A 14,180-nucleotide genomic window follows, 5' to 3' on the forward strand; every position below is an offset into this window, starting at 1 on the left:
GTCCCAGGGCCCAGGGCTGGGAAACAACTGCCCCCTACACCCCAGCCTGACCCTGTTGTCCCCTGCCAGCCTGGGGCTGGCACCTGGGGGAGCCTACAGCTCCTTCTGTCTGCCATGTGGCAGGAGAGCAGGGTTGGTATTTTCCTGCCCTAAACAGCTCCCATCAGGAACCAATTTGCTCCTGACAGGTGGATGAGTAGATGTGCTCCCACAGAAAGCTTACTGCTCAGTGTTTTACTGTGCAGTAAGCTTTCTGTGCATTAATTGCATGTGTAGACATGCCCAAGGGGTGGTAACACAACTAGTTATAGTGTCTCCTAATGTAGCTCCATTTTATATCTAATTCTTTTCTAATTCTTCCTGGTAAATTTAGCCATGTTATTATGGACTAACATTACAAATGAATGGAAAATACAATAGTTATATGTGATTATCTGGTGAGACAGAGATGGAAGATTGATTTTCTTACTCCTTATGGAAAAGTTTATACCCCTAAACTATAAGGGATTTGCATACTTATAGAATGTTTCTGTGGGAGATGAGTTGGATAAAGTTGGGGATTGGATTCCTTTTAATATGTGATTGAAATAGCAATGTCTCACAGTTGCTATGGAGAATGTCATCACCAGCAATTTAAGGACAGAATGGAAAATTAAACTTTTATTTTTAGGCTTGCAAGGATCTGGGTTAGTGGGGAACGTACTGATGAAACCTAGACTTCCACTAAGTGCCATTTTAAAATTATTTTTAATACTTAAGAGAGATTAGATTTATTTCTGTTAAAACTGGAAAAACAGCAGATATGAAATCACAATTAAGCTCAGAACATATGATATTAGTAATGTTACACTGATAAAGCTTACTTTTTGTACTTAGAGGCTATTAACAGTCAATGTAGCAATGAAATAATTTTCTGTCGTCTGCCTTTTAAACAAGACAATTGCAATATGCAAATAGGTTGTATTATCATGCACAAACTGTTTCGTGTTAGTGAAATCAGTTGCAATTCTCATGCTGCTGAATTTGATACAAATATTGCAGTTGTTTACATGGAATATCATATTCAACTTTTTAGGTATAGTGGAGGTATATTTATATAGTATTAATAGGTTTAATACAATACATTTAGCATTTTATGATGGCATAGTAACATCTGATTAGTTTTTACTTGTTGCCTAACAGTACAAGAAAGAGGAGATATAATTTAATTTAAATTTCAGTATATTTAGAAACTAAATTCAATTTTCTTTACAGATGAAACAACCTAGATGATTTTAAAACTATTACATTTGTAGCACTGTGGATAGTACCTGTTAGTAATAGTTAGCTGTATCTCTAGAATACCTATAGACCCCAGTTATAATGGGGCCTCAGCATTCCAGGAAATATACAGAGACAATAAAAAAGAGAAGACCTTATTTAAAAAAAAGAGGTAGCTTCAGTTCTGAACTACAAAGTACATATCTTAAAAGAGAAAAGAAAAATCCTGTTCTTGTTGTCTTACTTTGAATAAAATACTTGTGTTGAATTAAATTGACTCCATATATGTTTGGTATGCATAACTGTCCATGTTATTCATGTAAATTAGACTTCAAAATTTTGGATTGTCATGGAATTTCAATAAGTTTCTCCATAGATCAATGACTGGAATAAATAACTTAAATTTAATGAATCTAACGGTTCATCTCAGTCCCTTACACTGAAGGTTAATCTACATGTAGTGGTTTACAATGTGGAACAAATATATCCATATAAACAGCTGGCTTTTGTTTCACAATGCTTCTAGAATCTTTTTTTTTTTCTACATGAGAGATGGAGTTCCTCTGAAGTACACAATGAAATTCATTGTGAATGGCTATCCTACATATCTACAGACTATAGGATTTTTTTCTAAAGTACATAATGGAAAGGTAGCTTGGAGTATGTTTGGTCAAAGTCCTTGGACATTGTGGGATGGATATCTGGGATGTTCTCTGCGTGATTCGTTTTTAGTAATCAGTGTTTCTAACAGAAAGCAATTTCCAATCTTAGTTCACGGACTATTTAAGTGCTTTGTCCTGAAGCTCTACATAAGCTCATTGAGCACATCCAGATGAGCATGAACATTTAGTTCCTCAGGGACAAGCAGCAGCGGCACACTTTGCACTGCAGGTACTTATCCCCAGGGAACACGCGTGCCATGACTGCTTTGGCATATTGCAAGTTACCTTGGTGGCTGTAGGCAAGGCCGGAGTCAGCACTGTGCTAGCCCCAGCAGCCTTACCTGGGGTTCTGGGGGCCTCCTGGGGCTGCAGCCATCATGATCCTGCTGAGTGGATCCTGGGCAGCAGCCACAGCACATCTCTGGACAGCCCAGCTCTGCTTTTCAGAAGCACATGTTGCCCATGCATGTGCTGCTCCCGTTTTTCATTTTTATTTTTTTCGTGTGGGTTTTTTCACTCCTGGATATCCCATGGGGAAAAAAAAAATGTAGCAGTGCACAACTCGGGCAGCATGCTCTTGCAATGTGGAAAATGCCTAACTATGAGGTATGTGGTGTTGCAGACATGTTAGCAGCACCACATACTGCACAGCCACGCTTGTCTGGACGTGCCCACTGATTCTATGATATTCACTTTTCTATGGAATCACAGATGAATCTTTGTCACAGACATTTAAGATGCAATCACCACAGTTCCCCTACATATTTCCCAGTCTTGGGAAACACTAAAGATGGCTAATCCTTTTCCAGTTTTCTTTCCATGCTTCTGGAGTGATGATGCATGGAATTGTGGAGTGGGGTTCAACTATGGAATGGTCTTCCAAGGATATAGACTAATGGGAAGAGATGGGACCTGACAAAGAGAGGGAATAATGTCCTCTCATATAGGCTTGATAATCTAGTCAGGAGAGATTTAAAATAGGTTCCCCTGAGATAGAGAGAAAAGCCCAGAGGTAAACCCAGAGCCAGGGGCCTGGACTAAAATTACTAAGCAGAAACAATAGCAGAAGCTTTAGCAATGCTCTCAGGGAGAAGACAGGACAATCAGTTAGCTACCTGAAATGTTTATATACTAAGGTAAGAAGCATGGGTACAAACAGGAAGGATTAAAGGTCTTAGTACAAGAACAGAATTATGATGTAATTAAGATTACAGACTCATGGTGGGATAGTTCACATAACTGGAGTACAGTTATGGATGGATATAACTTGTTCAGGAAGGATATGGTTGGGAAAGAGGAGCTGTTGCCTATATATAAAGTCTATGTACACAAGTTCTGAGGTGCAGTACAACGTGGAAGGTAGACCTGTTGGAAGCCTCTGGGTAGAGGTCAGCGTAACTGAGGAGGGAGCAGCAGGTAAGATGTCATGGTGGGGTTTTGCCACGTACCAACAAACCAGGAGGAGGAAGTGAATGAAACCTTTAAACAACTGATGGAAGTTTCCAAATCACAGGGCCTAGTTTTCATGGGGAACTTTTAAGTAGCAGATCATCTGCTGGGAGGAAAATACAGCAGTGCAAAAGCAGTAAAGAAAATTCTTGCAGTATGTTGGGAATACGTTTTTGGCATAGACAGTAGAGTGACCAGCTAGGGGTGAAACTCATCTTGACTTGCTGTTCACAAACAAGGAATAATTGTTTGAGAATGTGATCATAGAAAGTAAGTTGGATGACAGTGATCACATGCCATATGTGTTGGGTTAAACTTTCTGCAGAGGCGTGGATGTTGGCTGCAGCCAAGGCCAGGTATTTTGACTATGGAGTGCCAGTACTTCTGGGACTAGTTGGAGATTCCTGGTTAGAAGGTCTTGTCCCTTCACTCAGAATCAGACTAATCTGGGGACAAAAAGGAATTTTACCCCATGGTCACATTGGTATGGACTGTTTGGCTTTTTGTAGCTGGGGGCATGACCCTCTACTTGGGATCTTTTGGGTGTATATTAACCAGCTTTCACAGAAGCAGCACATTGGTTTCCATGGTCCTCTTGCTTTACCTGTGGCAGGTTAGGGTGTTATGTCTTATGTTGTGTCAGGGTTGATGGTAATTTTACTAAGAGGTTAAATTGTAGACTTATATAGGATGGTTTGGATAGGGATGATCCTGTCTCAGGCAGGGGCTTGGACTAGATGACCTATAGGGGTTCTTTTCAGCTCTACTTATCTTGGATTTATATGGTTTCTATGAACTGACAGAGTTCAAGATCATAAGGGAAGGAAGGAAAGCAGAAGAGTAAGGGCACTGGTCTCCAAAAAAGCAGACTGACAAACTCACAAGTCTGAGGCAAAAAGAGTCCAGGAGAGCTGGCTATAGTTTAAGGAAGCTCTTTTAATGGCACAGGTGCTAGCTATACCAATGGGACAGAAGAATGGGATATACAATGGAAGGCCTTCCTGGCTAGCCAGCAATCTCTTCAAGGAGCTGAAACTCAAAAAGGAATCCTATAAAAAGTGGAAACTTGGTCGCAGTACCAGCAGAGAGTATAAAAGTATCACATGGGCGTGCAGGTTGAAAATTAGGAAGGACAAGACACAATTTGATATACAGCTGTCAATGGTCATAAAAGGCAATTAAAAGGAATTCTACACATATGTAAAGAGTAAGTGGAAGATCAAAGAAACCATAGGCCCCTTATGGAATATAAAAGACAATCTAACTATGGATGATGCAAAGAAGGGTGAAATATTTAAAGTCTTGTTATTTCAGTCTTCACAAACATGGGAAGCTACAAGATGAAGAGTGCAGTTGGCAGCAAAAGTAGAAAAGAGACAAGCAGCCTACTGTGGTAGAAGAACAGTTATGAATTAGAAAAGCTAGATGTTTTCCTGTGACGTGCCATGAGTTACAGTGGGGAGCTGCACATCTGTCAGCACCCAAGGGAAGTGATTCTTCTGCTCTCTTCTGCACTTGTGCGGACTCCCCTGGAATACCGTGTCCTGCTTTGGAAAGGGTTCAGCCAGATTGGAAAGAATGCAGCACAGAGTGACAAAAATGATGAGAGGCCTGATAAGCAAGACTTATGAGGAAAGACTAAAAGAGCTAGGGTTATTTATTCTGGAAAAGAGAATACTGAAGGGGGGTGGATTTGATAACAAAATGTTTAAGGGTTTAGTGTTTTAAGGGTAATTCTGGAGAGGATAGAGATGGTATTTTCTCTGTATTCATATGGGCCAGGACTAGGAGTAATACACTCAAGTTTCAGCAGAGGAATCTGAGGTTGGATATTAGGAGGAAAGTTCTGACAATGAGGGTAGTCAAGCATTGGAACAGCTGACTTAGAGAATTTATGGAATCTCCATCCTTGGGTTTTGAAGAGCATGTTGGATAGACACTTGTCTCAGGTGGCTTATTCAGGGATGATTCTGTCTTGAGCAGGGGTCTGGACTAGATGGACCTTTCAAGCCTTATTTTTTTTATGATCCTATTTACTAAACTTTCCCAATTCACAGAACTGGTGTCTCAGTTACTCTCTTCTATATTGCATTTCAGATACCTTTTGGGAATCTGCATGGTACCAGATTTCTTGAGCTAGATATCTAATTAACAGTACTAGCAGGGTACTGACAAAAAGTCTGAGGAGGTAGTCACATGATAAAACGTGGATAAAACTTAGGAAAATGGCATTTTTATATATGCAAGCACCGCAGTGCTGGGTGCTTTGTAAAGCACCTGGCATTGCATTGCTTGCAGTTGTATAAGTGGCAAAACATGCGTTAACATGCAGAAAATGATGGGAGTGCACTTTTGAACTAAAACACATATTTTAGTTTAAAACTAGTTGAACCAGATCCCTGGCACATCTGGGCACAAAAACTAAATGTATAAATGCTCAAGAAGTCCTAATAAAGCCAAATTAATGATGGTGTTTACACTCTCACTGGCAGTCTTAACATTTGGGTATATGTCCCTCTCCTTTTCAACAGAACAGCAAAGGAGAATACTGAAAGTTATGCATTATCTTGCAGAATAATGCAAAATATGCCTCAGAATGGTACCTCCTGATATCATCAGTTTACATTGCTGGAAGCTATTTGGAAATCAGGGAAAAGGCAACCATGCCCTGTAATCTTGATAGAGGACTTTCTTTCTTTTATATTCCATGTGGAGATAGCTGTACCCCACAATGAATTTCAGGCACTTGGAACTAGAGATGGGGGGGGAAGTTACAGTTTTTTCCTTATAGTTTGTTCTTTACACAAGGTTTCCTGTTTGTAGTTTGGATTACTACTATGGCTCATAGTAAAATGCATGATGATAAAAGATACTATAGAAAAGCTTTTAAAAGTTATATTAATATTTTTAAAGCTTTTTTTAGAAGGTGAATGCTGACTTCGAGAACGTTAAATCATTTTTTAGGACTTGTCTTTTTAAAAGAATTGCCTTTAAAAAATTTTACTTAAAAATTTCATGAAGATATTTTAATGATGTGGTTGTAAATACATATTTGAACCTTTTTTCTGTATCTATTCCCTACGTTACCATAATGCAGCATAGAATGAGACTTAGTACTCAATAAACACATTTTGATATCAGAGATTTCTTATTTGAAATTTGTGCCATAAGAAGCTGAAGGTGGCTGAAATGGTGTGGTGGGTAGTGAGAGGGATGGCATTGTAGCCAATCACTTGGGTAGGCCCTTTTGTACGTTGCATAGAAGAGCTTGGATCAGCCTTTTCCCAATTGTGGTAGAAGAAGTCAGCCTGGCCAAGCAGTATACTGGCAAAACCATAAACCCAATCATGCACAGCATGTGGAGAGGAACATGTGGGAACATATGAGGGTACATTGAAAGAAAAATGGATGTCCATCACCATTATGAACATGTGAAGAAATGCTATAAAATTTAGAGCAAGCTAGAGAAAAACTTGGAAAGAATACTTTTTCTTGCCTCTCCAAAATGATGGAATTCAGTGCTAGGAAAAAAAAAACAGACGGCAGTTGTGTAGCTCAGCATGCGTTAGCAATGACTTACGATAAAGAAAAACACAAGTGTGCACACTGTTCTCCTCAGCTGTGACTCTTTCAGCCTCAGTAGTGAATCTGTTTTGGCCTGTTTCAGGTCTTCCAAAGGTGAAGATCAGTGAAAACATCAAGCCAACGAGATACCCACTTTAGAAGTAATGCAGTGATGCTGTCCTTAGCATTTTCTAGGCAAACTGTAGCCAACCTGTGGCACGGGTGGCACAAATTGTTGCCTTAAGAACCAGGGGGAAGCTGGTTCTTCTCCTAAATGGAGAGCAAACAGCAGGGTTGATATTGCCTTAAAGTATGCTTCAGTTTTTCTCCAAATGAGAACCCGGTTATCTTCTCCAAACGTAAACCTATGTATTTTCTCTAAATGATAATCCAGTTAATTCTTTAATAAATAAGTTTTATTAAGCATTATACAGTATGAACTCCAAGCATGCATATAGATATAATCTTAGCAAGCAATTCATTGCATGTTACTAGTCCTGATAATATACATCTCAAACGCTGGCCGGGCATCTCAGAGCAGGCTGGTTGCTTGAAGGGAGATCAGATGTCTTCAGTTCTCAGACATTGTTAGGGGAAGGGAAAGGGAAAGGGAAAGGGAAAGGGAAAGCTGAAGAGGAATGAGTTTTCCTTTGTTCAGGTGGAAATATTTATAATCCTTCAGTCATATAGTTACCAGTTAAGCCAATTTTTTGTTCGTCATCAACACATGTGTTATGTCTCTAGTTTATTGCTATTTTTCCCTTCTTTTGGCACCAGGAGCCTTCTGCTCCAAATATAGACAGAATGCACTATAACAAGCCCTTTTGTCTATCACAAGTGTTTTTAAAAGACCTTTTACAAAAACATAAGTTATATCAGACCTTCCTCTGTAGAAAAACAGCTTCCAGAGTCACATTGCCTATACACATATGCTAACTCCATGAATGCACCCTAGCCCACTTATGCCAAGGCTGCTAGGCCTAGTAGGCCTGAGGGACCATTTCAGTCCTGTAAAGCATCAAGAGGCTGAACTGTCTTCATACTCCCCCATTTGACACTGGAAACGTTTTTCAGTATCATTCTCAGAGCAAGTGCATATAGATATCATACAGTCGCTTGTTTTCTGCAAAAATCATCAAATGTCTAATTTTCTTTTTAACATAACAGCACATACCACACATAATGAAGAATAAAACTATTTACAACACAACTATAATAACTATTGAATGTAAGGCTAAATTAAAAAATCCAGTTGCAGTACAGCATTCCACCAAGAACGTTGTCCAACATCTTGGACCTTTTCTAATACTGTTAATACTGCTTGAACTATTGTTTCTCAGGGATAGTTCTTAATAGACTGGAGCACAGTTTGCAATTCAGGGTGAGACTTAACGTGTTGCAAAAGGGGCAAATTCAACCCTAGTTGTACTGGAAAACCTCATGATATAGGCAAGGTTTGGCTTGGATAGAGTGTAGTCCAACAAGGCACAAAATACATAAAATCATAACCCCTAATAAATGAAACATTACAAGAGCATTGATTAATAGAAAACAACATTAGATATAAAAAATGTTGTTTAAGCAATACATATGGACAACGAGTACAGGTTGGTATGCTACCCAGAGATTGATTTGAGCATCAGAGTGCAAAGAAGCAGGACTCAGCTACACACCAGCTGGTAGGTGACACTCATATCACTCCTAGCTCAGAACAGAGGAGACCAGAACAGTGTCTAGTTCTTTGTATAGCTTGTGCTATGTGTATCTGTCTAAAGCAAACCCCTTGAAAAATACCTAATATTATGTCCAAAGGTTGGATCTCTGGGAAAGAATGAGCCAGGTGAGGTGTTTCTTTGACAGAAAGTCTAGCACGGATCTTAGGGGTCTTCGGCATCTATGCAATATGATTTCACTTCAGTGAAAGGGTCAGGGGAACAGACTCTTTGCCTGGAATGATTGGGTTAAATAATAGAGCCTGTTCGTACTTAGGGATTTATAGCACACAGGTCTATAATGCTGGCTTCCGAACACAGTCGATGAGCAAATGTCTAGCAGAAAAAGTTTTAGTGGGGCTGTGATAACATCCCCACAGTAACATGATACCTTGACTCATACTGCAGAGGCATTTGGTGCATGTCAAGCAGTCAATTGAACTGTGCTAATATTTCTTTCAAAACAATATTAGCTTCACTTGTGTAAAAACAAAGTAGAAACTGAAAATTGTCCGCAAAAGATTGGTTTGGCCCTAATGCAAATTAAAATAGCTGTTCTCCTGCCGTGGATCTGCCACAGGTTCAAGGGGGCATTATAGAATTGAGACTCTACATCTTGCAGAAAATCACCTATCTTTGAATAATCCTTTTGCCTAGTACATTTAATTCATGGGGCTGTAGCTCAAGAGGGCTTTATCAGAGCTAAGGATCTTGTTCAGAATGGTTAGAACAAGTGTAGTTATCTTGTTAGCATGCAAGTACAATTATTTGGTGTGTCGACTCACCACCATCTTCTTGCGTACAGAAGAGAATTTAAAATGAATCATACATTTCTTTCTAATGTCTGTATATTCAGCTGGTATCCACTCTGTCCTGTAAAGCACTCCTGAGTACCTCCTCTTTCTCTGAAGACTGAGGAACAAAGTGAGTAGGTTTTGAGTTATCAACATGTTCTGTTACTTTTGTGATTGCAGTTTAATAGGAATGAACATAAAACTACGTATTTGCTTGCACGATAATAGGAAACCTTGTTATTAATAACTCCATCTATAGCACAAATTTGACATGCTAGTTTGCCACTTGTGTGCACTGTTATCTTGTAATAATGTAAAGTGCTATAGGCATAAAAATGAAGTATTCTTACCAAAAATTAATATAAAATATATACCACACTTTAGAGAATAACCAGTCTGTCACTGAAGCATAGCCAATCAAATTAATGCGTTTTTTTTAGAGTAGCCTTTCCTTCCTATTGAAGAAGAACATAACTTTGCTAAGATAATAAAGAATATTTCAGTGTGCTTGGAAAGACCAGCAGCCTGAACCTTCAGTCCTGACTCATATAATTCATATGAGTAGTCTCAGGTGAGAATTCAATGTATAAGTAAGAGTTTCAGGACAATTTGTGTAGTGTCACCTTGTAAGAAGTTAATGAGAACCAAGTCCTTATTTTCCTATGCTCCACCACAGACAATCAAGTAATCCTTTGAGTCCCATGTCCCTCTTCTACATCAACTACCCCCCCCACATCCCATTCAGTCTTATTCCACTATATTCTATGCTTGAAAGTTCCCTTCCTTCTCTCTTTAAGTATAACCTCTACTTCTGTCTCTGAAACATGCGTGTAGAAATTTAGCCCCCAATACTATGTTACATTAAAATATTTAACAGTCATGAAAATGGATAAACTAGAGTATGGCACAATTTGATATTATGAATGAAGTATATGTTCCAATTTATGAACTGTTTAAAGCAAAAAATAATCTATTTATATAGAAGGAGAATTTAATGGATATTCATGTACAAAGCTCCTTCCTCTTTTCCCACAGTGAAACTTCCCAGTTAATCTTTCCAGTATACAGAACATGGCTCAAGGCAGAGGGGGGAGTAATAATTGCCATATTCTTTCCAGTAAAAGTGGAAACTGTCGTTGAGTTGGGAACTTCTAAGGCTCTCGGTCTTCTTGGTGTTCCTGGCTTTTGTATTTCAGTACAAAATATTCAGTACAAGTCAAGTACAACTTGGTATGTACCTAATTAACAAGGGATGATGAATGTGTTGAACAATGGATGAGGAAGATGAGTATTATCCATTTAATCCTGGCTGTACTGGAAGCAAATGGGAAGGGAAATGGGTATACAAGCAAAAAGTAGTTATGGTAGGCAAGGCTGGAAGCCTACAAGACTAAAATAAAAGTTTTAGCTATGAAAAAGGAAAGGTTAACATTTTAGATATGTTGTAGTGGGAAAAGATCAGTAAATATAACTGCAAAGGGTTGTACTATCAAGAAACTTGATAATGACACATACAAGGAAATAGAATTGACTGATTTGGCTATATACTGAAGGGTCATTTAACAACTATCTGGGTAGGTATAGAGAAATGTATTATTTCAGTTCTTGAGGAATCTAGTATTACATGACAATATGAAAATGAAAAATCAACAGTTACGTATTTCTGCCAACCTCCGCATACCATAATGGTTAAATAGCCAGCAGTCACCAGCATTCAGTATCCTACCATTTTATTAGCTAGGTGATGTAAACAAAAATGCTTTAAACTACTCTTGTTAAACAAGAATTCTTTTTTCTATCTGTTCATTCCAATTATACTTAATTGTCTTCTGGATCTATTGGTGACAAACCTTCCTGGGGAGCGTTGCAGCAGTTGGCTGGCATTCTGAGTTGACTGCCAAGTCAAAAACTACATTTGGTTAATTAAACAATGTTCCTTGCAATGACAGCTAATGGGCTGCTGGTTTCAGACTCAGCCTCTGTTACACTGACTGGTACAGTATTCTTGGTGGCAAGCCATAGTATATAAAGGCACAATAAATTTTCCAGATTAGAACATACATGCCTTATTCCCAGCTAAATGAATAACATGTAATATATCAAGCACCAATAGCATTTAAATGCAATTTCAGTTTCCTTTTAATAAAACCCAATAAGATTTATTAACATGAGAAGAAATATGCACAAAAACACAAAATGTCCTGAAATGCATAGCTTAAGGTTCCAACAGTCATGCAAGTCAGCTGTATTAATATATTAAATGTATTGCATTATATTTTACTATAAAGAATAATATTTTTTTAAATAAATATGACTTCAAGTGAAAGTGCGTAAATCAGGATCAAATTTTTATACTATGAGTTCACTTATATTAAGAAATAACTAGAAAAGCAGGAGTAGAATTAGATATTTGCATTATTATATGATTTATATTGTTAGACACTTTGCATTTCTTGGTTTAACAGTATAGTCAGTTGTTGCTATATAGGTGATTTGTAAAAGTGGCAAAAAAATTACCTTGTTATCTTTTTTGATGATTTGCGGTATAGTGGAAACAAAGTATTCTGTAAAGTATTCTGCTGGAAGTTATTTTGTTTTGTTTTGTCTTTGCTTTACTGAGACAATTTTTTCTCTGTTTTCACACAGACTTTCAAGTTTCATCTTCTTTGTATGTCTATATAAACTTAAGTCTCCAGAGACTATGGCTGATGAAAGGACTCTGCTAAGATGTTTGCCGCTAATAGACACTTTCCTGGGCTATGTTATGAAAAATTAGGTTTATGTTGTTATAGCCATTGGGCAGTCGTGAAAAAAGGCTGCAAGTGATGAACTGAGACAGAGGGGGAAGAGACTAATGTTTTAAACACCTTTTTTTATTCTGTTTTTTTTTTTTGCTAAAATTTGTTTAATTAAATAGTCAAACAAGGTCTTGTTCAAAATTCAGTATACCGGGTTTGTATTCCTAATTGTTCTACAGTTAAAAGAAAATATAAAACATATACACACACAAAAAAAGACAAACACCCCATTCATACAACCCCAGGCAAACTAAGAAAGTATTAGAATTCTTTCCAACATTCCTTACATATTACAAAGAAGTAAAAAATATGTTAAGCCTTTTGCATGTCAAATACAGCATCATCTAGACAGTAATTAGCCTCAAAACAAACAATTAAAAAGAAAAAATGAGCAATTGTTTGTGTTGATAAATGTTGCTGTTTAGTAGGGTTCTTCTAGATATTTCTATAAAACTTTTTAAACAGAAATATAGTTTTCTGTCAAAATTAAGTTTTATTGGGCAAAAATTTCTACTTTCAGAATACTTTGTTCATTAGTGCCCCTGGCAGATGTTAGTGCAATAATGCAATTGGGATCTGAGGAATTTTTGATCCAAAAAAATGGAGTCATTCCATACTAGACATTCAGCTGATTGTTGTGATGAGGAAGGGGAGGCCCCTGGGATCAGGGACATGCTGCCTCCTGCTCAGTCCTTGGGATCAAGCAGGAGGCAACCCTGGATCCCAGTTGAAGACCCAGTTTGGGACCTAGAATTGCCCCCTTCCCCAATCCTGATGATCAGTTGGTTGTGTATTCCACAGCTGCACATCTGGCATGACAAGTCACAAGATTTTTTAAATCAGGCATAAAATTCCTCAGATTCCAGTTGTGAGAATACATTAACTTTTGATCATCAGGACTGGACAATGGGTAGGCTGATGGTGGGACACATGCCACCATAGACGATGCAAAAGCTTTTGCAGTAGGGAGGCACAACTCAACACTGTGCGGGCCGGGAGCGATCCGGGCCCTTTTCCGTGCTGCACGCGGGCTGTGGCCAGCAGCCCGGGCACGCTGGATCGGAATGGGTGGGCGCCGAGCTGGAATTAGGCACAGACGCTTAGCGGTAGTTTTAAAGATTGTTTACTTACACCAGAGATGGTCGTGGTGTAGGCTGGAAAACTTGCTTGAGTTGCGGGTACAGACAAAGACAACACGGATGGTCGCATGGAGTTTGTTAGGCTCCACGGAAACAGAGCTCCGGATGCTCTGGGTGAGAGCGCCACCAAAATTGGACTCGTAGATACGTCTTATAAATTCTTTCCGCTCGAAGACGGGAAGAGGTGGGTGATGGATCAGGTCGCCAAGCTCCTCTGAATCTCACACAGAGTCTCTATTACCCTGCCGTGTATCCAGAGTCCCCACGAGATGGATGTGGAGTCCTCTTCGGCTTGGGCGGAAACTGCTCAAGCCTCTTATACGGCTAACAGGCCAATCGTTAGCCGCCACGTGGGAATAATTTAGAACTAGCCAATAGTGGGGAACGAATTTGCATGTGGGTGGTGGGAACTCTTTTGCACCGTGCATTTCTCTTGCAACTTGAGCAATGCACCCTGCAAAAGAAGCTGCAAAGAGGCAGGAAACTCATCCCTGCACCGGGGTTCTCCTCTGCAATAGGAAACTCTCCCGTGCAATGAAGCTGTAACCTGGTGGGGATAATTCTGGTGCCGAAGCACACACAAAATCATGCCTTTGGGTCATGACAAACACCACCGCCACCACCCCCACCCACAGTGCTGCTGGACACTGGCTCCAGCCAGGCTGGAGCCCTGTGCCCTGCGGTTGGTGCAGAAATCTGAAAAAGCATGTGTCCCCTTATCCTTCCCCCCACCCATGCATTGCCTATGCATGCCACATGTTTAATCATTCATTAGGGCAGTGCATTTACCATGGGCTGGCAC

General features: G+C 39.2%; 1 long non-coding RNA gene across 1 annotated transcript in view; it reads left to right on the forward strand.

The window, feature by feature from the left end:
* LOC112550938 overlaps positions 1-12,358 on the forward strand; it is a 56,148-nt gene extending 43,790 nt beyond the window's left edge. The window contains exons 3-4 of the long non-coding RNA XR_003095025.1: positions 9,504-9,571; positions 12,088-12,358. This is a non-coding gene — a long non-coding RNA (uncharacterized LOC112550938). The remainder of the gene's footprint in view (positions 1-9,503; positions 9,572-12,087) is intronic.
* The last annotated feature ends 1,822 nt before the right edge of the window (positions 12,359-14,180 follow it).

Source organism: Alligator sinensis, unplaced genomic scaffold, assembly GCF_000455745.1.
Source record: "Alligator sinensis unplaced genomic scaffold, ASM45574v1 scaffold620_1, whole genome shotgun sequence".
In the NCBI taxonomy this organism is placed as follows: domain Eukaryota; kingdom Metazoa; phylum Chordata; order Crocodylia; family Alligatoridae; genus Alligator; species Alligator sinensis.